Source organism: Drosophila miranda, assembly GCF_003369915.1.
Source record: "Drosophila miranda strain MSH22 chromosome Y unlocalized genomic scaffold, D.miranda_PacBio2.1 Contig_Y2_pilon, whole genome shotgun sequence".
Taxonomy (NCBI): Eukaryota; Metazoa; Arthropoda; class Insecta; order Diptera; family Drosophilidae; genus Drosophila; species Drosophila miranda.
This window is the reverse complement of record NW_022881614.1, coordinates 15,049,964-15,075,087: the sequence shown is the minus strand read 5'-3', so window position 1 is coordinate 15,075,087 and position 25,124 is coordinate 15,049,964. Positions and strand designations below refer to the sequence as shown.

The 25,124-nt window shown below is 53.4% G+C and overlaps 1 pseudogene; it reads left to right on the top strand.

Annotated features, from left to right (window-relative positions):
• LOC117193099 overlaps positions 1–25,124 on the top strand; it is a 134,717-nt pseudogene that overhangs the window by 11,503 nt on the left and 98,090 nt on the right.

The following is a 25,124-nucleotide window of genomic DNA, read 5'->3' as shown; positions in this document are numbered from 1 at the left end:
AGATCAAGTTTAATGGCCATAAAGCGAAAAGTAAAATAAACATTTTGGTTGCTTGGCAGCGGCGGCGGTGGCGGCAGGGTGAGCCCACGGCCTAACCCCAGCCCTAACCCTGATCCCCGACAAACCCGTGTAGCTCGTTCTGCCGGATTCTTGTGAAAGTTCGGGGCAGCAAGCACACCGAACGAAAGCGATAGACGGCAGGCAGATAAGACAATGGTTTCACTGCCCCGACTCGTCTGCTAATCAACGGAAAAAAGAGACATCGCCGGATCCCCGCTTATATCGTTTTCATAATTGATAGAAAACCATCGAAAGGGACAAGTTTCTGTTCACCCATCCGCGGTATTCCCTGGCGTTCCATGGCATTCCATGGCACTCCACGGCATTCGAGTCGAAATCGAAGCTGAAATAGACAAACAAACGAAAAATCAATGAAAAACCCCTGCGACAAGGCAACTTTCACTGCCCGCAGGCCAAAGAAGTTGTCGACTCGATAAATTAAATTGATTAACGAGCATTAGCACTTGCCGCCACCCGATCTGATCTGCCACCGTGTATAGCAACTGTCGATCCATGGCCAGAGATCTGGGCCATAATTATAATGAGCCAACATAATGTTTGTCCCTCATTGATGGCCAACTGGGGATCGGCTCTGGAGTCGTGCGGTGCGTTGGGAAACCTTCCGCATACAGCACCAGCAGCACTCGCACCTCCACCTCATCCATCCTCGTGGCTTTCGCACCTCCGCAGTTTGGCAGCCAGAGCCGCACAAGGCCTGACGAGAAAGTTTCTGTGCCCCGGGGTCAAAAGGGGGCTACCAAAGGCAAATATTTCGCGTAGCTTACTATTTTATTGGGCAATACAAATCTGCTAATATGGGATCCTCTGCCTCCAGCCACCATCTTTTACCCAACAATTTTGTTCCCATCTCGGGGGCTGTTATTCTCTAATTTTGGCCAACTGCAAACGGAAATTTCGTTCGAGTTTGAGTGTTAGAGTGTTGGGGGCTGCCAATGGGAACGGCCACAGGCATTACACTTGACGCCCGAGTCGGAGTGGCCGGAGAGACCCGATAGCATCGATTTATCGCCATACCACTAATAGTTGATTATATTTATACCCGATACTCAAAATGAGTATTGGGGTATATTAGATTTGTGGTAAAAGTGGATGTGTGTAACGTCCAGAAGGAATCGTTTCCGACCTCATAAAGTATATATATTCTTGATCAGCATCAATAGCCGAGTCAATTGAGCCCTGTCTGTCTGTCCGTCTGTCCGTCCGTCTGTCCGTCCGTCCGTCTGTCCGTCCCCTTCAGCGCCTAGTGCTCAAAGACTATAAGAGCTACAGCAACGACGTTTTATATCCGGACTTCTGTGATATGTCACTGCTGCAAGTATATTTCAAAACTTTGCCCCGCCCACTTCCGCCCCCACAAAGGGCAAAAATCTGTGGCATCCACAATTTCGACGGTACCAGAAAACTAAAAACGCAGAATGGTAGAGGATGACTATATCTTTTATAGTGCGAAATCTGAACCAGATCGTGTAATTATTATTGCCAGAATCAAGAAAACAATTTCATTCTTTCTCGCTCTGTCTCTCTCTAACACACAGGTTTCATGGTCGGTTTTGCCAATTGCAAAATATGAGTTCAAGGATCTCAGAACCCATAAGAGCTAGAGCAACCAAATTTGGTATCCACACTCCTCTAATATCGGACCTTGACCGTTTTGTGTCAAAATTTCGCCACACCCCTTCGGCCACCCCAAAGGACGAAAATCTGGGGCATCCACAAATCTCAGAGACTATTAACGCTAGAGTAACCAAATTTGGTATCCACACTTCTGTTAGATCTCACTATAAAATGTATATCTCAAAATTTCGCCCCACCCCCTTCCGCCCCCACAAAGGACGAAAATCTGTTGCATCCACAATAATGCAGATTCGAGAAAACTAAAAACGCAGAATCATAGATAATGATTGCTGAATCTGGATCAGATCAGATAATTTTTATAGCCAAAAGGAACAAATCAATTTGCAGTGGCTACGCAGCCCCCGACGTCACGCTCAGACTGATTTTCTGTCTCTCTCGCACTCTTTGTCGTGTCGTTTAATATTAGCGGCGTCTGCCGGAGGAGAGCCATACTGACTTAGTATCGGGTATAACTGTAGAGTTGCGGTGTCCGCAGCAACTCACAACGTGCCCCCTCGTTATACCCGATACTCAAAATGAGTATTGGGGTATATTAGATTTGTGGTAAAAGTGGATGTGTGTAGCGTCCAGAAGGAATCGTTTCCGACCTCATAAAGTATATATATTCTTGATCAGCATCAATAGCCGAGTCGATTGAGACATGTCTGTCTGTCCGTCTGTCCGTCTGTCCGTCCGTCCGTCTGTCCGTCTGTCCGTCCTCTTCAGCGCCTAGTGCTCAAAGACTATAAGAGCTAGAGCAACGATGTTTTGTATCCAGACTTCTGTGATATGTCACTGCTACAAAAATATTTCAAAACTTCGCCCCGCCCACTTCCGCCCCCACAAACGACGAAAATCTGTGACATCCACATTTTTAAAGATACGATAAAACCAAAAACGCAGAACCGTAGAGGATGACTATATGTTTTAGAATGTAAGATCTCAACCAGATCGTATGATTAGTATAGCCAGAATCAAGAAAACAATTTCATTCTTTCTCGCTCTGTCTCTCTCTAACACACAGGTTTCATGTTCGGTTTTGCCAATTGCAAAATATGAGTTCAAGGATCTCAGAACCTATAAGAGCTCGAGCAACCAAATTTGGTATCCACACTCCTGTGATATCGGACCTTGACCGTTTCGTGTCCAAATTTCGCCACACCCCCTTCGGCCCCCGCAAAGGACGAAAATCTGGGGCATCCACAAATCTCAGAGACTTTTAAGGCTAGAGTAACTAAATTTGGTATCCGCACTTCTGTTAGATCTCAGAATTTCGCCCCGCCCCCACAAAGGACGAAAATCTGTTGCATCCACAGTATTGCACATTTGAGAAAACTAAAAACGCAGAATCATAGATAACGACCATGTCTATCAGATTGCTGAATCTGGACCAGATCAGATAATTTTTATAGGTTAGGTTAGGTTAAGGCGGTAGCCGGGAGGGGGGGGATAAGAGCCTCCCGCCCCCAAGCTCACTTGGACCTATAAAAGGTCCGTTGTGTTGCCGCATGGGCATGTGCCCCTTCGCGTTGCCCGAACCGTGAGAGCATACTTCTGCAGGTTAAGGGCAGTCCCATCCGGTGGCTTGGATGTATTTGGACAAGGTCCCTGGTTTGATTACGGACAGGTCCGAAATGTCCGTGAGGAAAGCGGCCCCGAGAATACGAAGACGACGATTTCCAAGGGCTGGGCAGTGGCAGAAGAAGTGGGGGACCGATTCCTCCTCCTCCTCGTCGCGACAACTCCTGCAGAAGTCGTTATGAGGGATTGACAGTCTAGAGGCGTGAGTGCCGATCTGCCAGTGTCCCGTAATGGCTCTAGTAACTGCAGAGCACTGTGCTCTGCTGAGTTTATACAGCTCTGCTGAGCGCTTCTTCGATCGATATGGCCATATCAATCTTGAGACTTTACAGGAAACGGTTTGCTGCCATCTCCTATTGGCATTTTGCTCGAACAATTCGTGCGTTAGGAGCCTGCAGGTAGCCAAGGGCATCGCTACTTGCTCCCTCTCCGGTAGGAGAGGAATCGTAGTACCCTGCCTGGCTAGCTCGTCGGCGGCGTCATTCCCCTCGATGTCCCTGTGGCCGGGGACCCATATAAGGAAGAGATCTAACTGCTCTGCGATCTCGTGCAGAGACCTGCGGCAGTCATTTACAGTCGCTGAGTTCGACGATATTGAGCCTAGAGCTTTGATAGCTGCTTGGCTGTCCGAGAAGACGCACACTAAGTGCGTATCTAGAAGTAATTTGGAGACAATCGAAATGGCCTCCTTGATGGCTTCAACCTCCGCTTGGAACACACTACAGTGATCCGGGAGCCTGAAGCAATGACTGATGTTCAGCTCGCTGCAGTAGACTCCGCCTCCCACGCGGCCGTCTAGCTTTGAGCCATCAGTGTAGAAGTGGACCGCATTTGCAGGTCCTGGTTCGCCCATCTCCCAGTCCTCCCTAGATGGGATTGATACCTGGAAGGGCGTCGAGAGGTGATCACTGGGGATACAGTAATCTGTCCTCTCTGGTAATTGCGGGAGTCTCATCAGGATTCCCGAGTGCCCAACCGCGGATGCTTTCCACAGTCTGGCTTCTCTCATTCTGAGGGCGGAAAGTGTTGCCACCTTCTTTCCCATGAGATCCACAGGGAGGAGGTCCAGCACAGTATCCAGGGCTTCCCCTGGAGTAGTGCGTAGCCCGCCAGTTATGCATAGCTCTGCCATGCGTTGAACTCTGCTGAGTTTATTGAGGCATGTCCTTCTGTCCAAGGCTGGCCACCATACCACCACTCCATAGAGCATGATTGGTCGTATGATGGCGGTGTAGAGCCACCGAACTATATAGGGGGTCATTCCCCATTTTAGTCCGATGGCTTTCCTGCAGGTATAGAGGGCCACTGTGGCCTTCTTTACTCTATCCTCTATGCTCAATTTCCAATCGAGCTTTCTATCGAGGATTAGGCCAAGATACTTGGCGTTGTTGCTGAAGACTAGCGTTTCCCCACATAGTCTTGGGGGAATCAGTACCGGAACTTTGTACTTCCTAGTGAAAAGCACCAGTTCCGTTTTAGACGGGTTGACGCCTAACCCGCATTTGTCTGCCCATTTCGACATTTTCGTGAGAGTACTTGTCATGCACTCACACAATGTCTGCGGAAATTTTCCGGAGAATGCTATGGCAACATCGTCCGCGTACGCCACCACACGGCAGCCACCCCCCTCTATCTCCCGCAGCAGTGTGTTCACTGCCACGTTCCATAGGAGGGGCGAGAGGACTCCGCCCTGCGGTGTGCCTCTGCTGACAAATCTGGTACACGTTGACGTCCCCAGTGATGCCTCAACCGTCCTGCATTGTAGCATCTGATCGATCAGGCTCACCGTCCTGGAGTCAACGCCCAGATCCGTCAGTGCGCCCGTGATGGCGGTCGGAAGGATGTTGTTAAAGGCGCCTTCTATGTCGAGGAAGGCTACTAGGGTGTACTCCTTAAAGTTAAGGGACGCTTCGATGATCGATGTGATCGAGTGTAGGGCCGTTTCGGTGGATCTTCCCTTCCGATAGGCATGCTGGGAGTCTGAGATCAGACTGGACGGAATGCACGCCGTTAGATGCAGCCCCAGGAGCCGCTCCATCGCCTTTAGAAGAAAAGACGATAGACTTATGGGTCTGAAATCTTTTGGGGCAGTGTGCGAGGGCTTGCCTGCCTTGGGTATGAATACGACTTTGGTCTGAAGCCAGGTGTCAGGAATGCACCCGTGGGAGAAGATTCCCTCGTAAATTATTTTGAGCCAGTTAATGGCTTTATGTCCCGCGTGAATCAGTTGGGCAGGGAAAATGCCGTCTGGCCCCGCGGACTTGTAGGGTTTAAAGCTTCTGATCGCCCAGGAAATGTTTTCCTGGCTTAGCAGTCCCAAGATGGCATTTGAGGCGACAGAAGGAGGCGCGAGGTAGTTGGGTCTGTTTTCATCGCAGCCAGGGAAGTGGGTATTTAGGAGAAGATTTAGCGACTCCTCGCTGGACGTAGTCCACGACTGGTCGGTGTTCTTCAAGTAGCCCAGGGTGGGTGTTGTCTTCGAGAGAACTCTGCGCAAGCGTGAGGCTTCTGAGTTACTCTCGATTTCGCTGCAGAACTTACGCCAGGAGGCGCGTTTGGCTTTTCTAAGTTCTTTGTTGTAGGTTGACAGACTGGCCTTGTATTCGGCCCAGTTTTGCTCAACGTTTTCAGCCTTAGCTTTATTGAAGAGTCTCCGGGAGGCTTTCCGGAGTTCACCCAGTTTCGGATTCCACCATTCAGGTTTCTTCCGGCCTCTGTTCTTGCCAGAGGGGCATGCTTTGTCGAGCGCCTTATTGCAGGCGTCGGTAAAGATCTTAAGAAGACGAGTCGTGGCCTCCGTGGAGAACTCCTCCTCAGATGGGGGCTCAGGGAGAACACGACAGAGGTAATCAGAGTACCGAGTCCAGTTTGTCCGCCTGATGTTTCGGAATCGGACTGGCTTCGGTACTGAGAAGGAGAAGACAGTTTCCACGTACCTGTGGTCCGAGAAGGAGTGCTCTTCCAGGACCCTCCAGGATACAATGTTACGCTGTATCTCATGAGAGGCAAGCGTGAGGTCCAGGACCTCCTTGCGGTTTTTAATGATAAAGGTGGGATCACTACCCCGGTTTAGTAAGACCATCTGAGTGGTCAGTAAGTAACTGAAAAGGTACTCACCCCTTTCGTTTGTGTCAGTGCTTCCCCACTGACAGTGATGTGCATTGGCATCGCACCCCACAATTAGGCCGATGTCCTTGGCCGAGCAGTCTGCGATTAGAGCCCGGAGAGGCGCGTGTGGAGGGGGGTCTGTTTGTTCATGCCCCATGTATGCGGAGCAGATCCTCAGTGAGCGCTCCTGGCCTTCGAGGCTCACTGCGGTGTGGTCTTCATTGCTGAAATTTGGGAGCAAAAATAGGTGCAACTCTCTTTTTGCAAGAATGCAGGTACGAATTTTACCTGCGGTTTCAGCTACATATAGCTTGTAGTCAGAAGTCCTCAGACCGGAGACCCTGTTTCCGAGGATCCAGGGCTCCTGAATGAGGACTATGTCGGCTCCATCCTTGGCCAGGTGGAGCAGTAGAGCAGCGCATGCTGCCTTACAATGGTGGAGGTTTATCTGCAGGAGCGTCAACGACATTCCTGAGGCTCGCCTCCACCATTGTTACTTCTAGATCGCTGTCAGGGGACTCCGGCTCCTCCCCGACAACGATGTGGCTGAGACCTCTGGCTAGGTCGCTCTCGTCGAACGCGTAGTCGTCCAAGATATCGTCCGACATCATGGACGCCGCATCCGACGCCGGGTTGTCTTCCTCGCACGAGGCCCCCTCTTTCGGGATCTCCGGCAGCTCCGGGTCTGGCTCGACCTCCACTTGCCTGCCCTTGCGATCGGACTTGTAAGTGGATATGGTGACCTTCTTGTAGCCATAATCCACTACACCGTCCGACTTTGCGAGGAGATCAATGGATTCCTCATTTAGGACGAGGATAACCTGGCGCCTCTGCCCTTGGATATCCTCCACCTTTGCCACCTTCCAATCGGCTGTAGGAAGGTGGGGGTTGCAGACCTGCAGTAACCTGAGGATCTTCTCAGGCTCTGCAGGCTTAGCCGAGACCCACGCTCTGGCTCTCGGGCGACTAGGGACATCTTCCCACTTCACGGCCTCCAGTTTCGCCCCTGGATAGACCTCTTTTAGGGCCGCCACCGCCTTCATGTAGAGGGCCGCAGAGCGAGCGTCTTGGCAGGCGATGGCTTTCACCTTGCCTTGATGCCACCCTGCGTCCTCACACTTTGGCGGTGGTCCGCCGTTCTCCTCCAGTTCCAGTAGGAACCGGTCCTGGAGCTCGTTCTCCACCAGGTGCCACTTATCGCGAGGGACATGGCCGTCCTCGGCGCCCCTGTCCAGGACACCGATCAGGGTCCTGCCCCTCGCCACCTCAGCGAACGACCGGTTCGTGAGGTGGGTCTTCACCCGCTTGGCTTGCTGGGCTTGGCCTGGCTGATTTGCGGGGTCCTCCGCTGAGCGTTGCCGCTTGTTGGCGGCCTTGGCTGCGCCCTTTCCGGCTTTGGCTGGCTGGAACAGTGGAAGGATTGAGCAGGCCCACAGCCTCTGCTCCTTTCCTTCGGCTGACGCCTTGAAGTTCGGGTCTTCGTTGGACAGGATGAAAGCCGCTCGTCTCCTGTCCTGGTACGACGGCTTTCCACCCCGTGGTGCAGAGACGCTGCCCGCCGGGGCTCCCATGGGTTCTTCGGTCCCGGTGCGCTCACCAGCCGCGATTACGCTCTGCTTGGCAGCCACCCCGGTATCCGCTTCGCCCTTGGAGCCACCCGACTTGGAAGGACCCGATTGGCTTTTCGGGCCCCCCCTCACTGCGGCTGCTGCCTGAAGACGGGGGACCGACTCAGTCTCCTTCCCCGTCTTCTTTGGACCCGGTTTCCCAGGCGCTGGTGCAGAGGGATTGGCTTGTCCCTCCGGGACTTTAAGAGGAGTACCGAGCTCCTTTGCGGCTTTGTTGGTTTTTATTTGTTTTTTATTTGGCATAGTAGTTCCCACGAGTAGGCGGGAAGGGGATGGTCACCCGAGGCATAGCCCGCTTGCCCCGGGAAGCCTGATTTAAACTGGAGGTCGGCAGGTATCCAGAGTCCGCATATTAGCGACCGGGCACCCCCCCGGCCATGCATCCCTCGGCATATAACAGTGTCACCTTGGATTGGGGTAATTTCACTGAGAGTTTTCTTCTCTCCGCCCGACTACCATTCGCCAGCATCATAGCAGAGACATGACCGTGCTAGGACCTGTTTCCAGCCGCCCTCACGGGGAGAGTATAGTCGCACTTCCACCGGTGTGCACAGTTACGGCGGGTGACGGTTCGCTCGCAACCCTCTGTGTCCTAGGGGGGGGGGGGGTGAGACGCAGACCGCACCGGGTATTACTAACCGGAGAGGCTGCGCCTCAGTTCCGAGTTCACAGTTGTGCGAGCCGACCCGTCATCCGTTTGTCCCCCTGTAGCACCCGATGGCTGACGGCTATAATTTTTATAGCCAAAAGAACAAATCAATTTGCACTGGCTACGCAGCGCCCGACGTCACGCTCAGACTGATTTTCTGTCTCTCTCGCACGCACTCTTTGTCGTGTCGTTTAATATTAGCGGCGTCTGCCGGAGGAGAGCCATACTGACTTAGTATCGGGTATAACTGTAGAGTTGCGGTGTCCGCAGCAACTCACAACGTTCCTTTAGTTTTGTTTTGGGGCCAGTAACCGGTTTCCGGTACACATAGAAACAGCCACAGATACGGCTACAGCTACAGATACAGATACATTTGCAGACACAAGAAATGGAATACTCTTGTTGTGGCTGTTTGTATTTTGAAAAATTGTATCCACGATACATGAATGAGCTTTTCGAGTATTTCGTAACCAGTTGGACTGCATTTTTGCCACTCTTCCACTCGTCCCTCGCCACTGGAGTGTCACGGAGTGGGGGGTGGGGAGGGGCATGGGACGGAGTAGCGTGGCCACATGCTTATGTCCGCAGCTATGCCGCACCATAATCGATATCCCATTGCGGCGAAACCAAGTCCAGTGTTCTCCCATCCAACATGTGTGCCCAGAGTGGAGTGGAATCGAGTGGAGTCTAAGAGTTTCAGTTTAATTGCGTGTGAATTGCATTTGAATTGCTGTTTCCTTGGGGTCTGGTCTGGTCTGCTAATTACATTTCAGTTCTAATTAATGGAAAATGCAAAGGAACTCTCAATTGGGTTCAAGTAATTGCTGGGCACTTTAAGAGCCCGCCACAGGCCCTGCTACAGCTTCCCTCTCTTCGGTTGCAACCCATTTTTCCCTTCGTTGGCGGGAATTTGGCCAACTCATGATGGCAACACGCAGACCCATTCAGAGAAGTACTAGTACAGCTGCATCTCCAGCTGTGCGCTCGATTCGATGTTTTGTTGTGCCCCCAAATGCTGCCGACTGGCATTAAAATTCCCAATTTGGCCAAGTGGCTCGTTCTAGCCCCCCTTTCAGCTCCAGATACGCGTTTCTACCTTACTTTAGCTCATTAGCTCAACCGTCCGCAGTGTTTTGGGTTTGGTTTTGTTTATTGTCTTAATTAACATTTTTATACCCGATACTCAAAATAATTTTACATGCTTTTCGATTTGGTTTGGTTTGGTTTCGCTTTGGCCGTCCAATGTCAAGCCATGTGGCTGTCGTTGCTGTCCGCTCCCAATGCCAGACGATGGCCAAGCAGGCCAGTAATCAAAACCAGACGAGGCGGCTGTCGAGCTTTTGCTCGGAAGTTGTCGTCTACCGTTACGGCTTACCGCTTATAAAAATATCCACCACACATGTGTAGCATCTGGTTTTCTATGGTACAGATATGTTTTTCTGCGGACAATGACTGGGATGCCAAGTAGTGCCCTGGCTGGTGCCTCAAATCTTAATTGTGCTTCTAGTTCTCTCCTCCGCCCAAGAGCTGTCACTTGGAAAAGTGGAGCAGCAGCGGAGTGGTCAAGAGAGTTTGTCCGCTCCCATTCCCGCCGAGTGGAAGACATTTTTGCCAATCAGCGGACGGAACGGACAGTGGAACGAGACCAACTAACACCAATTGTCGCTGATTTATATTTGGGGGCCACCACAGCACACACATTTCATGCAGCATGCAATTTGCCGTCCGAAACTGTGGCACCATCACACAGCAAAAAAAGAAACAACAATTGTCTGTGTGCCGTGCCGTGCCACATTTGTACGCCCATTTCTGCGCCATTTATCGGAGAGCTGGGAGGCATGGAGCAGCAGGTAGCTGCCATTAGGTTTTGGCCTGCTTATTTATGACATTTCATTAGCCAGATATTTCTGGGGATTTTTCTAACAAGCGTTGGAGTGTCGCCGGAGTCTGTCTCAAGTTGAAGTTTGGCCCGACAGCTGTCGTTGGGATCTTTGATTAGTTTCGCCTTCGATTTCTCTGCGCTGCAAAGCCGTTGGACGGCGGCGTTCCCATCGAGCAATGAACTACGAGCTGAGAACTTCACACTCAGCTTAGCCCCCCCGGAGTTGGGTGGGCCATCGATGGGCGGGCCTGCAAAAGAGAAACGTGTATCTTTCGACACTTTCTGCGGCGAAACGAAGCTCTTAATGGACTAGGGCCTGGGAAATTTCCTTGTCATTGTTCGCGGCGCTGCAACAAATCATGTTCACAGATCTCCCCCACTCCATCGCCGTCTCCAAATTGTGCAATTCTCTGGCTAAACTAATATGTATTTCCATCACTTTCAGGAGCTGGAATGTTGCGGCCCCACCATCGCTGTGGACCCGAAGATGTGCTGATCATATGATGACATAATATACCGCCGAAATCCCCGTGCAAAATTCCACAAAAGAGAGAAAGAGAAGAAATTCAATAGACACGCGGTGCTAATGCGAAAATGCCGTGATCGTAATAGGTGTATGGCTCATTATGGCGTGTTATTGCTTTGCTTCGGCTTTACTTTGCTTTGTTGTAGTAGCCATTGGTCAAGCACGTACGGTACAGTGCGTTGCAAAACTATTACGGGAAAGCCTTCTGCCAGCCCTCAACATTCGGCTCTCAGGCAAAGAGAGAGCACTCTTCTCTCACACTCTCTCCCTGATACACTTTTTGGCCTGCAGATCGCTGGAAGAAGTGTACTCTCTGGCCTCTGGAATTCTATCAGAGAGAGAGACTTTTGTACCCCACACCCCTTCCCCCTGCATATACCCCGTGCCCATGTCTATGCTTTTGTTGCTGTTTGTGGTGGCATCTTGCTCAATGCTGGTTGTTGTTGCTGTTGCGGCTGAAAAGTGTTACCAATTAATTTGCATATCGCGAGCAACAGCAGTGCGAGAAAGAGACAGAAGAAACTTTGGGGGCCATTCACTTGTGTGCGTGTGTGTGTGTGTGTGTGCGTGTGTGACCCAATTTCTGGGCATTGGGATCCACGCAGACAGACAGACAGATTATGAGTGGTATTATGATTATGATTATGATTTTGTGATGTACCTATTTCAGGCTGAGGTAAGCTCAGTCCCGTCCAGGGGTCAATCCACAAGAAATTTGTAGAAATGTGATGGAACCTTAAGGGCGGCGTCAGGGGGCGGCCTGTCGTAGAGAGGTGGATCGGGGCTTGAATGGGCGTCGCTCGTCCTGTATACGAAACGACCGTGTGGACTCGGGGCGGGGCGACGTCGGTGCCTCGGCTAATTGGGGTGAACTTACGCAATCGGGTGTTTTTACTTTGATAATTTGACACTTTATTGTATTTCTTAGCGGTTTAAATGAACTTATTTTTAATTGGGCGCCGATGTCTTCTGGTGAATTCCGGGTACCGCGTCTGTACTCCGGGCCGGGTCTCTGCGTAAGTTCCTCTTTGGTTCTCGTCGCCGTCTTTTTATAGGCCCGTATTGCTGGGTCGGCGGGTTTGACGAATGCACTTTCGCGTCGGGGTGCACTTTGCCGTTCTTGGTGATCGTTGCAGATTTTGGTGGCGCCGACTTTCCTCTGTCGATGAACCCGGAAAACCGCACTCGGCCGATGGCTTGGCTTGGAGTGGGGGAAAGCTCGTGTAACCTGATGTCTTTGGTCATCGTTTTGGAGTTGGCGCGTGTTGATCGGTGGTTGCTTGCGGAGGGGGCGCTGGTTGTGGGGTGCGGTGCGATGCGCTCATTATAAGTCGGGGGACGGATTGTATCGAAACCTTTTAGGTTCGTTACACCCTTCCCCGGCGACAGTTACGAGGACTCGCGGGTCGGGCTCTTGTGGTTTCTTCTGTGGTCTACGTTGGGTTTTCCTCGTTCTCTTCGCTTCGTCAGCGGATTTGTGGGGCGCGCGGTCGTGAGCGTTACGTTACTTCTCTCGCTGGCGTCAGCGCTGTTCGATTAATTGGTGGTCGCGCGGTTCGCTGCGCTTGCATTCTCGGCGGCATTATGCCATCGGGCTCGTTTTTGCCGGTACTGTCTTTGGCCGGGTGTCCCGGGTTTTGCTGACTCAGCGGTGCCGTGGTTGGGGCGTCGGGTTGAGGTCTCGTTGCTTTCTTCGTGGATATCAGCATTCTCGAGTAGGTCAGTGGGTTCTTCAGACTCGTGATCGTGGAACTCTCTCAGGTCGTTGATATTTGCGGTTTTGTGTTTCCGGCTTTCGCAGTGTTGTAATTTGGCGATGTTTGGTGATGGAAAACTCTTGACCCGGTAGGGGCCGTCGAACTTCGGGGCTAGCTTTGCCGCAAAGCCCTCGGCGGCGTTTGAGAGGTGGTGTTGGCGTAGTAGTACCAACGATCCGACGGCGGGGCGCCATAGTCGCCGGCGGAGGTTGTAATGTCTCCCTTGTTCTTGACTGGCTCTCTGGATGTTGTTCCGGACGATGGCGAATACTTCTTTCAGCCTCGTCGCTTTGCTGGTGGCCGTCTCTGGCGTACTCCCTGTCCCGGGCATGACTTCGTCGTAGAGGGCGCCGGGGAGTCGGGGCTCTCTTCCTTGCAGGAGGAAGGCGGGGCTGAATTCGGTCGTCTCGGAGACGCTGGAGTTGATCGCCAATGTCATCTCGGGTAGGAGCTCGTCCCATGTATTCTGGTGGTCGTCGACGAACTGGGCGATCATCGTTTTCACAGTCCGATTGGCTCTCTCCGTGGGGGTTTCTTGGGGGCAATACGGGGCTGTGTGCTGCAGCTCCACGCCTGCGCTTCGCATGAATGTTCTGAACGATCGGCTGGTGAACTGGGTCCCGTTGTCGCAGACGAATAGTTTCGGCACGCCGAAGCTGCTCAGTATTCGTTCTCTGAAGGCTCGTTCGAGGTTCGCTGTTGTCGCTTTCTTGAGGGGTACCAGTTCGACCCACTTGGAGAAAGTGTCGAAGAATACTAGTAAGATGGTATTCCCGTGCTTGGACCGTGGTAATGGTCCGGCGAAGTCGGCACACAGGGTGGCGAAGGGGTCTTCGGCTTTACGTGTGAGCATCCTGCCCACGACCTTGCGCTGCGTGGCTCTGAACTTCTGACAGCGTACGCAGCCCTGCACGTACCGTCGCACGTCTCTGTGTAGTCCTGGCCAGTAGTATCGTTGTGTTGTCCTCAGGATTGTTTTTCGGACGCCAAGGTGTCCTGCCGTTGGTTCGTCGTGGCATTCGCGGAGTACTCTCGTTCGGCCGTTTTTGGGCACGCATAGTTTCCACGGTATGTGGTCGTCGTCGTCGGCTCCGTGTCCTAGGTAGCGGTATAGCTGCCATTTTCGTGCGTGTAGTCAGGGTACCTCTGGGGTTCGTCTTGGACTTGTTGGATCCTTTGTTTAAGCCAGGTGCATGGTGTGTCGTCTTCCTCAATGCGGGAGAGGGTCTCCAGTGGTTGTCTTGACAGTGCGTCTGCGACTACGTTCTGGTTGCCGGCCCGATAGTGCACGTCGTATTGGTATTGCTGTAGCTCGAGCGCCCATCTTGCTACTCTCCCGTAAGGGCTCTCGAGGGTATTCAGCCACTTTAGTGCGAGATGATCGGTGATGACGTCGAATCGGTAGCCTTCGAGATAGCATCGCAGCTTTCGGATCGCCCAGATGACGGCGAGGCATTCCTTGTCGGTGGCCGAGTAGTTTTCGTCTGCCTTGTTAAGGCGTCGACTGACGTATGCGATGACCCGCTCTTTCGCTTCGATCTCTTGGGTGAGGACCGCGCCTACTCCAAGGTTGCTTGCGTCCGTCTGAAGGGAAAATTTGACGTTAAAGTCTGGGCAGGCGAGTACCGGTGCGGTGGTGAGCAGTGTTTTCAGCTCGTCGGAGGCGTCTTGTTGTTCTTGACCCCATGTCCATGCTTTCCCTTTCTTCAGCAGCAGTGACATTGGTTGGACTACGGTGGCAAAGCTTGGGACGAATCTGCGGAACCACCCGGCCATGCCTACGCATTGTCGTAGCTCCTTCGGGTTGGTCGGCGGCCTCAGATCCTTTACGGCTGCGATTTTGTCGGGGTCCGTGTGGATACCTTCTTCGCTGATCATGTGGCCCAGGTATTTTATCCGGCGTTGGAAGAAGGCACACTTGTCCGTGTTGACCCGTAGGTTTGCCTTTCGCAGTCGTGCGAAAACTTCTTTTACGTTGTTCAGGTGTTCCTGGAAGCTTTTCCCGACGATGACGATGTCGTCGAGATATGCGAACGCGAATGGTTCCATGTCCGCGCCGATAACAGCGTCGAGGGTCCGTTGAAACGTGGCTCCCGCGGAGTGTAAACCGAAAGGCATTACTTTCCATTGGTATAATCCTCGGCCGGGTATCGTGAATGCCGTGGCTTCCCGGCTGTCGCGGCCCATTGGTATCTGCCAATACCCGTTTTTCAGGTCGAGGGTCGTGATTAAGTGGGCATTTCGGAGTCGCTTTAGTATGTCGTTGATCCTGGGTAGCGGGTACGCGTCCGGGATGGAACGCTCGTTTAGCTGCCGATAATCTACACACATGCGCCATCTCCCGTCCTTTTCGCGGACCAGGACGATTGGCGCGCTGTGGGGGCTCCGGGATGGTTCGATTAGGTCCTCAGCTATCAGATGGTCGACCTGTTCATCGATGATCCGCCGCATGGCTGGATTTTTCGGGTAGTACCGTTGTTTTATGGGTCGGTTGTCCCTCATGACGATAGTGTGTTCCGTTAGGCCCGTCGTCCCTCGGATGCCACCGAGTGTTGGCAGTTCCTCGTCTAGGAATTTCCGTATTTTCGGCGCGATGTCGGGAGGCCATGGGTCGGAGATTCGTTCCGAATCGTCCTCGGGTGGGTCGTTGATTCCTGGGTCGTCAGTGTGGTCGGGGTTCTCGGGGAGGATTGTTGTGTCGAATGCGCTTTGTGGTTCGACTTCGCGAGTGTATTCGCTTATGCTGGCGACGATGGTGGGTGCCTCGATCATGAGTAGGGGGCTCGTGTGTGTCCTGGGGTGTGCTTGCGCGACGTTGTACTCTGCGTGACGTACGAACGTGCGGGTCCCGATGGCGGTCGTAGCGTTTGACCGACGGCTAGTTTGGGCGGTGAGGTTCACCGACATGGCTCCAGGCGTGGTGCTGGGCCGCATGCCGGCGCCGTACGAGGTGTTGCCCGGGAGGCGTTCCATGATGTCGGGGACGATCGATGGTGCGTCGGCTCCAGGTGCGTCGGGGTTCCGATGGGTGCCTCGTGTGGCAGTGATCGCCTTTCCCGGTTCCTGCCTGAGAGGACGCGGGCGTAGCGGGTCGGTCGGTGTCGTAGGGGTCGTTTTCGCGTCGAGGGCGGTGTCGACGCGTTCGTGGGCCAGGGTGGCGAACGGAGGTGGTACCTCGAGCGCCTGGCTGCTGCGGGCCGGGTTGTCTTCTGGAGGGGCGTCCTGGGTTCCTTTCCCTTCGTTGGTGGAACCGCGTCGGTGCCCTCGGGGGACCGGCTCGTTTTCTTCGTGGCTTTGCTTAGTTTTGGTTTTCTCGGAGTGGGCCTGGGGCTAGTGTGCTTCGTCGTGGCCGTGGGCTCTGTGTTCCTTGTTCCTTGTGCTCTTGTCTCGAGTCGTGGCGGGGAATTCGTTGGCGGCGGAGGTCTCGAGTTCGTGGGTCCGGGGGCGTGTACTTGGCTGGCGGTGATAATCGGCGTGTTTAGGATGGGGCGTTGGGAGCCTTTGAGATGGAGGCGTGTGGCGCCACATTGTATTGTGGCTTCGATGGCGCACAGGAAATCCATCCCTATGATGGCTTGCTCTACCATATTGGGTAGTACCAAGAGTGGCATCTGTATCTCTTGTTCGTCTAGTTTGACGCGCGCTAGCAAGATCTGAGTTATCTCGCGGGCCGAGCCGTCTGATAGGCGTATCGGGACGCATGCGGCTCGCAGGTCGTTGTCGCGGCCGAGTTTGCGGGCGAGGTCGGCGTTTATGAAGCTTCGGGACGCCCCGGTGTCGACCGTGGCTTCCGCGCGCCGTTCTCCGATGGTCACTCTCGCCATTATCCGGCCGTCGTGTACTTGTAGCGGGTTTCTTAGTTGGTTGTCTGAGGGAGCGTCGTCCCCGGCTGTTCCCGTGTCAGCTGGGGACGCGAGTCGTTTCCCGACGGGTCCCGGGGGCAACAGCCCACGGTGCGCGTTCCGCGCCTGCCGCATTCCCAACAGAAGAGGATCGATGGGTTGGTGCAGTCGCGAGAAACATGTCCAGCTTCTCCGCAGCGTCGACAGGCTGCGTGTGGGTTGGCGAAGGGGGTGGTGATCATTCTATGTACCGTTTCCTGTGCTGGAGCGCAGGCCTGGTGCGGCTTCCTTGCGGGTTCCGAGGCGTTCCAGTGAGGCTTTCGGAATTGGGCCCGATTCGTCCCGCTTTCGTTTTGTTGTGCCGTCGGCCGCGTGTACCTGGGTGGTTGTCGAGGGGGATGAGGGTCGCTGCTACGTTTCGTTCCTGGATACTCTCGAACTCTGTGGCCAACATTGTTAATTGCGTCAGACTTCTCAGTTCGTGCCTTCGCACGTACAGCTGGTACGCCGGGAGGGTGTTGTCATAGATCCGGCTAAGTTCCTTGGCTTCGTCGTACCCGGCGTGGTGCATGAGCAACCGGAGCTCGATGACGAAGTCCTTGAACGGTTCGCCCACCGCTTGTTTGCGGTCCCTGATCTGGTCTTCAAATTTCTCGAAGTACCGGGGAGGCAGGAAAAAGGCTAGGAATTCCTGGCGGAAATCAGCCCAAGAGGCGCTCTGGAGTCGGCTGGGGCGGAACCAACGGTTGGCTCGATCGGTGAGGAGCTCTGCCATGGCTCGCGGCACGTAGTTCATGTCTACCCCGTACGAGAGGACACGCTCTTCCAGTAGTTCGACGAACGACAGTGGGTCGTCCTGCCCGTCGAACTGGATTCCCCACTTTCGGATCCGTTCCGCCATCTGTGCGGCGTGACTGTATGTCGGGCTGGGGCGATCTGGCTCGTCCTGGCGATCTGGCGTACTGCCGCTCGAGCTCTGCCAACCTGACCCAGGCATCGTGTTCGAGGGGCCCGGCGACTAGTTCGGCGAAATTTCTCCGCAAATCTTCCACGTTACCTTCGCGGCTGAATCCGAATTCCTCCGCGAAGGACTCCAGCTCCTCTCGGCGGCGTTTGTGTATCCAGCCGGTACTCACCCCTGGGTTGGCGACGAATTCTCCAGGGTAATACCCACTGGGCTGTTTCTCTGTATGGGATTCCATCGCTTCGATTGTTACTCGAGTTGGCTGTTTCGCTGGGCCTGTGCTTTTCCTTCACTAGGGCACTATGTCGAGCTTCGCGGTCGACGCTTCGAATTTCTTCTCGGGGTGACGGCACTGGTCCCGTTTCTCTGTCGCTGTGTCGCTGGGTCGGCGGGTTTGACGAATGCACTTTCGTGTCGGGGTGCACTTTGCCGTTCTTGGTGATCGTTGCAGATTTTGGTGGCGCCGACTTTCCTCTGTCGATGAACCCGGAAAACCGCACTCGGCCGATGGCTTGGCTTGGAGTGGGGGGAAGCTCGTGTGACCTGATGTCTTTGGTCATCGTTCTGGAGTTGGCGCGTGTTGATCGGTGGTTGCTTGCGGAGGGGGCGCTGGTTGTGGGGTGCGGTGCGATGCGCTCATTATAAGTCGGGAGACGGATTGTATCGAAACCTTTTAGGTTCGTTACAATTTTTTTGTTAAATGCACTGTGAAGGCATAAGCCTCCACAAAAGAGAACCAACACGAAGGAGAGACGCATACTACGCAGCAAAGAGAGCCAGCATGGAAGAGAGCGAAGAGGCAGAGAAGCCGTCGATCGGTCTTACGCCCACGCAGCCGAGGGAGAGAGCCGACGGCGAACCATGCAAACACCCCCGAGCCGAGGCCGGCAGCCGAAAGCTGCGCAGCAGCGAAGCGGCAGAGAAGCTGCAAAAAGAAAAGCAGAGGCCTGGCACGGTCCAGCGCGGGCGGGAGTGATCTCGGGAGTGATCTCCGAGGGCTGAACCAGAACGGTTGGGAAAAATAAACAGTGCCCCGACCCCGCGAGAAGTGAAACAAAAATATAAGTCGTGACCACCGTGACGAGGACCGGCCGCCGGACCCAAGGAAGGGAAAACAAGGATAAGCCACCTCACGTATGTGAGCTCTGGGGGGGATAGATCGGTGCAGTAGGCAGGGTGTAAGCTCAGGAGTAGAAGTTTCCCAAAATGTTAAATGCGTATCGATATCCACATGGTAGCTATTAAATTTTTGTCGTTTATTCCCCCACAATAAAGACACCCACCTCAACCCACAGGTTTCAGAACTTTCGCCCGTAGGAGTCCCTCAGCCCCTCCCTCTCTCTTCCCTATTCCCTGGGGCCCGGCGAAGTGGATGTGAGTCGTGGATCATGCGGCATCCACCAAGCTGGGCTTCCCTTTCCCATACCTTCCTCCCCTGGGGACCCGGCGATGCTGGATGTGAGTCGTGGATTCACGCGGCATCCGCAAAGCTGGGTTCCCTCTCCTACACCCTCGCCCTGGGGACCCGGCGACGCAGATGTGAGTCGTGGATCATGCGGCATCTGCTAAGCTGGGCTCCCCTCTCCCCTACCCTTCCGACTCCTGACCCAAACCCCATTCTCCCGCCACGCACGTCTCTGCAGTTCCCCAAGCACGGGTTCACCCACGCCTCGATCCACCCCACGGGTGCGCTTTCGCTGCGCACCTAACGGCTCTTCTCTTAGGTCCTCACATAACAAACTTTGCTGTGGGGAAGGACCGGGCCCTGGACAGACTGAGAAGCTGTACCTCGGCCTGAAAACTTCCTTACAGCACTTACGAAAATCGAATAAAAAGCACACACACACACCCGTGCGCAGGGCCCTACGATTTTAACATTTGATTTGCGATGAGCACGATTAGCCAGTGCAGTGGGTAAGGCGGAAACGGGGGGGATGGGGGGTGCAGGCCATATATCTATACTGTTTGCATATCAATTATAGACCCTCGGCAGCCGACAATTGCCTTGAGAGATGGCTGACTGGCTGGCTGGCTGGCTCTGGTAATTGGCAACAGCAGCGGTAACACGTGTGCCGCATCAAAATGCCAAATCAATTTCCATCGATATGTCTATAAAGCAGGTACATATCTGTGCATACGTACGGTACGAGTTCGAGTACGGGTACTTATAAGTTATAACCCGTCGAACGGCATTTTTGTGCAAGACTCTTTGCCATATTTTCGATGCGAGGAGAAACTTCCCCTACCTTTTCGCTATCCACCTTCGGGGATGCCTAAACATGCGCCACGAATCGAGCTCCCAGCCATCCCAGAGCAGAACAGCCTTCCCTTAATCGATCCACAGGAAAGGATATCTGGTGTGGGGGAGCCAGTCTTTCGGTTTTCAATTTTCGATTTCGTTGGCAGCTGAAACTGAATTTTGTTTTCTTTGGCTTGGCCGTTAATTACGGCTACTCGTACGCGCACACACTCGTCGTGTTGCGTATACGCAACGTGGGCCGCCGGTTGGGCCTGTTTGGTGGTCGCTGGTCGGTGGTCGCTGGTCGGTCCACGGCACGTTTAACCCATTTCGGGGCATGACAACTTTTGCCTTCGCCTGTGGCGCAACAAACGCGAATGGAATTGGCCAAGCAGGTTGCCGCTTGGCTCCGTCTGCCTTGATGACGATGATGTATGTGTGCGCGCCGAGAAAAGGCAAAGTGGAATGCAACATGCTGCAGCAAGTGGGGAAACTTTCACTTGTGCATTACGGCACACACAGAAGCCGCCGGTAACCGAACCACCAGCCAGAGTCCGGCCACCATCCTTGGCGGTTACAGCATGCCGAAAATGTTAACAACTGTATCTGTATCTGTGGCTGTATCTGTGGCTGTATCTGTGGCTGTATCTGTGGCTGTATCTGTGGCTGTATCTGACAGTGACAGCTAAATGTATCTGCATCGCTCATTACAGTTGTTTGCTGGAGCTGTTGTTTAGATGCTTCTGCCCTTTCTATCGCTGCTTGACCTCTGTGCCGCCTCTTGCATCTTGTTTGCAATGCCCGCCTCCCCCTCTCTACCTGCCCTCCCATTACCCCTTACCCATTACCCATCTGCCATCTCAATTTGTTCGTGTTTGACACTCTTTTCAATTGCTTTTGTCTCTGGCTTTGGCTGTTGCTTTGGCTTTTTGTGGCCCCAAGAGACTTGACTTTACGTTGACTGCCTGCCTCTGCCTCGAATGGAGGTCAAGTTGTGGTCGCCTCTTGTGTCATACTCGGCGGATCGGTCGGGCAATCGTCGGCTGTCGATAATTAGAAGAGCCATCAGTCCATCAGTTCAATCCAAATCTCAGTTCCCCCTGAGAATACCATAATTTGTACCTTGTTCAGAGGCAAATCCTGTCGGCCTGCGACAGTCGTTCAGAATATTAATGAGAGTGGCCAAGTGACATTTAAGCGGCAGACGCGAACGCGGACACGGACCTGTCGACGTATCCGTAATATCGTAATGGAGATCCCATAAATATGTGCAGCTCCAGCACCGCGGATATCTGCATCTATTGACTGGGAGACGTAGTATCTGCCAGCCATAAATACGAGCACTCGTATAAACTGCAAAGTTCCCCGGCGGGGCCGGGGCAGGGGCAGGCGTCACGAGCAATTAACCAAAGCGAAACTCCTTGACCACAGAAGTGGAGGCAGTGGCAGCAGCAACCAATGCAAATGCAAGTATCAAGAGCTGGCAAAGTGCTAACCACTTGCCGTCGAACGGTGGCAAGTTGCAAATGGCAAGCGGCAGGCAGGGTTGCCAAAGCCAAATGAATTTTATGGCATGTTATGGCATGCTTCTTTCTGCTTCCTCCTCGGCTTCTTCGGCTGTTGCTATGCCGCAAAAATGTATTGCTCTCCACGGCGCATGCGCAACGCTTCGTTAGCCGCTGACTGGAGTTTATTTGTCAACCTTTTGCCAGTGCACACTGTACACAGTGCCTCCTCCTCCTCCTTCACCAGCCGCATTGCGGAAGTCTTTGTTGCGGCTGCACGGCTGCTACGTGAGAGGCGTGCACCGTATTTGGCTGCTCGGCTGCTCGGCTGCTTCTGTTGTGTGGCACATGCAATTAGAATGCATGCAAGCGAACATTCTTCGCCTCTGAGGCTCGTCTCTGCACAGGGGAGAAGGGGAGTATCATGATGTAATAGGAGGCCACCCATAACCAAAAGCAAAGGGGGACGCAACAAGAACCTCGCGTGTTGCGAGAGAACACAACAAATGATGGGTTCTCTCAGAGATCCCCCTCGTCCCGATGGCATTCCACTTGCGGGCCAAATTAGTTGAGTTTTCAATCAATTATAAACCGATTTCACGCGAATCTTGTAACGAACCTTAGGAAGGTTCGTCACAGCGCGCTACATCGCGGGATCGTCACCGCCTCATTTTTCCCCTTTTTATATCTCCAGTTTCCCTTAAATATATCGTTACTTAGCCTTAAGAACAGAGAATGCATACGATAAATGTACCACCAATAAAGAAACTCATTCCCCATATCGTTTCGCCTACCGTTTCACGACAGCCAATCCCACATTCTCGTACCAACACATTACCCCCACCTCTAACGAAAAGCTCCCGAAGCACTGACAATTAGCCGGTAAGAACGCCCCCCACACCAACACATTGCCCCGCGGTTAGCCGTAAGCTCCCGAGACACGAACCGTTAGCCGGGGACAACTCCCCACCGGGCCAACACATTACCCCCACCTCTAAACTTAAGCTCCCGAAGCACAAACCAGCCGATAAGAACCCCTGCCCCTTCCCTTCGCGGCTTCGGGACGCTCCGCGAAGCGGCAGCCAATCCGAAGCCGACGAAGACGAAGACACGTAGATACTGATAAGTTAGAGATCGGCGGCAGCGAAGTTTTCCCGAGCGCGCAAGCGCCGAGCAGACTTCACTTACGCGGAGACCCAGCGAAGTTTTCCCGAGCGCGCAAGTGCCGAGCAGACTTCACTTACGCGGAGACCCGGGCCGAGAATAGACGTTGTCCCGCGTGACAACTAAGATACAATTTAAGAATCCTTCCGGGAACGTGACGAAACAACAAAAAATATTCAATGTAACAAATTACCTGTATAACCAGCAAGCTAATAAATAATTATTGTAACGAGAACCAACCCCGTGTAAGTCATTTTTGGGGATCCAAACCCCTCCCCGGTCACCCTTACCAACAACTACTCGCCAGCGAGCCACACTCACCTCCACTAACCCCCGATCAATCCTCGACCCACAGGTGTGACTCGCCCTGTGACCCCTCTTTCCTGACCCACGCAGGTGTGCCTCGCCCTGCGCCCGCCTCTCTCTCGACCCACGCGGGTGTGCCTCGCTCCGCGCCTTTCTTCTCGACCCTCACGTCCGCCCAGTAAGACGAGCCGACCCCCCTTTAGGAGTTCCTGCGAACTACAAATTTCTTGTAGGAAGACCCCTGGACAGGACTGAGCTTACCTCAGCCTGGAAGAGGAGACATTACAATCTCCGCCAGAGAAGACGCCCATGCCCCTGCCCCTGCCTGGCAGGGGGACAGACTTTCGAAATGGCCAGACGATGTCGGCGAGTTCAAGCTCAACCAGCGCACAGATCCACAGATACTCTAAACACACACACACTTAGATACGAGGAGACAGACATTCATGCAACACAGCCTCAAAGCCGTGGCGCAAAGGTGAACAACTTTCGCGACCTGCTCATGGGAAATATGACAAGCGTACGAGCAGACGCGAGAAACACGAGCAAAAAAAAAACCGTATAAAATATTAACCAGACCTGGGGACTGCCTCTCGAACGGATCGGATCGGAACGGCCCCATGAGAAACACCCAAAAAAACTGAAAAACACCTGCTATTTCGGGTGCATGGCTAATGGGGAAGGTGGTGAGGGGTGGGGGAGGGGAGGGGGATACACGCTCGGGCAGAGCAACGCGACGGGTACCGCCCCATATTTTGGCATAATTTGTCCGATCCGATTTGATTCGTTTTTTTTTACCGATTTATTAATTGGAACACCGCTTGATTTATCTTCCGATAGCCGCGAATATATATATTTGTGCCTTGCGTCCCTCCCCACCCCTGCCCTCCCATGTGCTTAACCCATTTCCGATCTGGTTTGACGGCTTTTTTTCCATATCAAAACAAAAGAAAACCGAAACCCAGTGGAATCTGGGCTAGCGGAATGGGAAGCAAAGCTGTGTGGTCCAGGAACTGGGGGCTGGGGGCAGATCGCAGGTGCAGTCGAATGTTAAGAATGCAATGATCCGAACTCGAATTTCATTCGAACTGCATTTGCATTTTCCCCAGGGTTTCCACATGAATGGAGATCTGTGCATCTGTGCATCTGTGGATCTAGGCTTGGGCTCGTTCTCGTTGTTGCGCAACAGAAATCAAGAGTTTTGCTGCCAAAGAACATCCACTGACCCACAAAAAATAGATCACCGCACAACTGCCGCTGTGGATACATCTTATCCATCGTCAAGCAGCTGTGGAGTCGACTGCAGAGCACCCAGCAGGCAGACAGGGCACTCTGCACTGCATGTACCCCTCCCCGAGGGTAGCCAAACGGCTCCGTCGACTTGGGGCTGTCATCGTCTGGGCATATTGGGCCGCCAAACTGGCAGCTGCACGACCATCGAGCGCCAATTGAATGACTCAAGTGGTCACTCTTGTTTGTACGTTCGGAACGTGTTCGTGCTGGTGATGGTGTTCCCAACCATTTAGGACGACTCTGGCAATAGCTGCATGTCCGACTGTGTCTCTGTTTCTGACTTTGGCTAACTGGCTGTGCGATCTCCGGCCGAGCCAGCAGTAATCATAATTTTCAGCTTCCTTATTTGTCGACAATTGCAATTGCCGCATGTCGGGAAAGTGACACTCCTCCTTTCGCTTTCGCGGAGAGGTGATCTAGGCACCTCCAAGCCTGCACAGGGTCTGGGCTTGAGCATCGCCTGATGCTGCACGTTTGATGGCTTCAATTAGCGACTCGTTCAACGATGTGCGAGGAGACCACTAGGCATGGGCATTGATACCTTTCTGGTCCGGCGTGTCTGGCTCTTCAGGCTGTAGCCTTTTCACAGCTGGTCAGCGATTACCGCATGGCTCTTATGCATCAATATGGCAGAAATTTGTCTGGACAGATACGCGTACGAGTCTTGGGCAGGGCCCCAGCCCCTCAGTGGGGGTCTCGTTGGGTACATGACTGAATAGACTGCACTCGATGCGTGGCAATGCAGAACCAGTTAAGCGGCAGACCTTTAATTATGCGACGATGCCATCCCCCGAGAGGAGTTGCTTGAGACATTGTTGGGCAATCATTGTAATCATTGTAATCAGTGTAATCATGGCTCTGATCGTGCTCTGATTTCCTTTTTGCAGGCACCATCCGCACCTCGCTGCTGTCCGGCTCCGTCTTCAATGTCACCTGGCACCTGGCCTATCCGCACAAGGTAAGTTTTTGGGGCCACTGCTAATGG